Here is a 1,724-nt window from a genome sequence, read left to right as displayed (position 1 = left end):
GCGCCGTTCAGCACCGCGGAGAGCGCCGGGGCCCGGTGCTGCCGGTACCGCCGGGGCCGCCCGGTGCGGTTGGGCTCGGCTCGGCTCGGCTCGGCTCGGAACGGTTCGGTTCGGTTCGGTTCGGTTCGGCACGAATGGGCTCCACCGGGAGGCGGGGGCAGGCGCGGCCCCGCCGAGCCCCGGCTCCGCCCGCTGCAGCGCCGGGCAGCCCCGCTCCGGTCCCTCCCCCGGCCCCGGGGGCGGTGGGACGGGGGCGGCTCGGGCTCCCCGCTCAGCCCGGCCCCGTTCCCTGCCTCAGTTTCTCCCGTCCCGCCCCTCCCGCATCGGGGCCAGCCCCGGTCCAGCCCTCCCCGGGGGCCGGTCCCAGCCGAGCACGGCACCGGTGGTTTTGCACCGCCGGTTCCCTGCAGCCCCTGCGGGTCCCCGGGCTGTGGCTGCGGCCGCGGCCGTGCCTCCAGGCTGATGGAGCCGGCAGCCGTCACAAGCTGCAGGGGACAGAAGCCGCTTCCTCAGCTCAGTGACCCTCTGAGAGCCCCTCCGTGCTCCCCACCAGCAGCGAGGCCTCCTGCCCCGCTGGATGCTCTGGGATGGGCCGGCGGCCGCGGGTCTAACCCCGGTCCTCGTGGGTTGTTCGAGTCGCGCAGTGCCCATCGTGTGTCCCATTGTGCCCACTGAGCCGTAGCCGTAATTACACACTTGGGCTCTCCGGTGCCTCCTCTTCCCTCTCACATCACCACATGCCACCAGCCAGCCCCTTCCTCACACCCAGACCCCGTCCTGGGCTGGGCTCCAGCAGGAGCAGAAGTCCGAGAGCGCATCCCCGTGACACAGAAAACCGTCCCTAAAGCAGTGCTGTGGCACGGGCTCATTGCAAGGGGCCCTTTTTGGCCTGGGCTGCCTCCCATGCAGCGCGTGAGGGACATGGATGTGGTGTGTGGAGATGCTCTTGGATGTCGCACAGTAAGGACAGTTCCAGCCTCGGGGACCCCAGGGGATGATGATGGGACAGGGGGATGCTGGCAGATCCCGAGCACTCTGTGCTGCTGCTCCCTGGTCCTTAGAGCCGTAGTCATTCCCCAGGAGCAGCTCGGTCACCCCCAGCCATTGCCTGCACCTCCCTGCAGCACCCCAAGCCCTCGGGGTGCCCCTGTGCCCTGGGGGGGACCCTGTGTGTTGCAGGGGCCACGCAAGAAGGAAGCAGGGCCACAAGGGGCTGGGGCAGAGCTGGGCCAGGGGCTGGAGTGTGGCGTCCTGCGGGGACTGCGCAGGGTGTGGGGCTGGGCAGGGGGTACAGGATGCTGTGGGGAGGGTGCTGTAGGGTGCAGGGGATGCTCTGGAGTGCCAAGCACATGGCAGGGTGCTGCAGGGCGATGTGGGGTTGCAGTGGGTGCTGTCTGGGTGCTGAGGGTGATGCGGGGCCAGGGGCCCGGCCTGGCAGGGTGCTGGGTGTTGGGTGTTGGCTTGGGTGCTGGGTGCTGGGTGCTGGGTGTTGGGCGCTGGGTGTTGGGTGTTGGGTGCTGGGTGTTGGGTCTTGGGTGCTGCGTGTTGGGTGCTGGGTGCTGGGTCTTGGGTGCTGGGTGCTGGGTCTTGGGTGTTGGGTGCTGGGTGTTGGGTGCTGGGTGCTGGGTGCTGGGTGTTGGGTGTTGAGTGCTGGGTGTTGGGTGCTGGGTGCTGGGTGTTGGGTATTGGGTGTTGAGTGCTGGGTGTTGGGTGCTGGGTGCTGG

The sequence above is a fragment of the Pezoporus occidentalis genome, unplaced genomic scaffold (genome assembly GCF_034315485.1).
Source record: "Pezoporus occidentalis ecotype Australia unplaced genomic scaffold, CSIRO_AGI_Poc_V1 ctg563, whole genome shotgun sequence".
Lineage (NCBI taxonomy): Eukaryota > Metazoa > Chordata > Aves > Psittaciformes > Psittacidae > Pezoporus > Pezoporus occidentalis.
The sequence above is the reverse complement of the archived record's forward strand: the minus strand, read 5'-3'. Positions refer to the sequence as shown.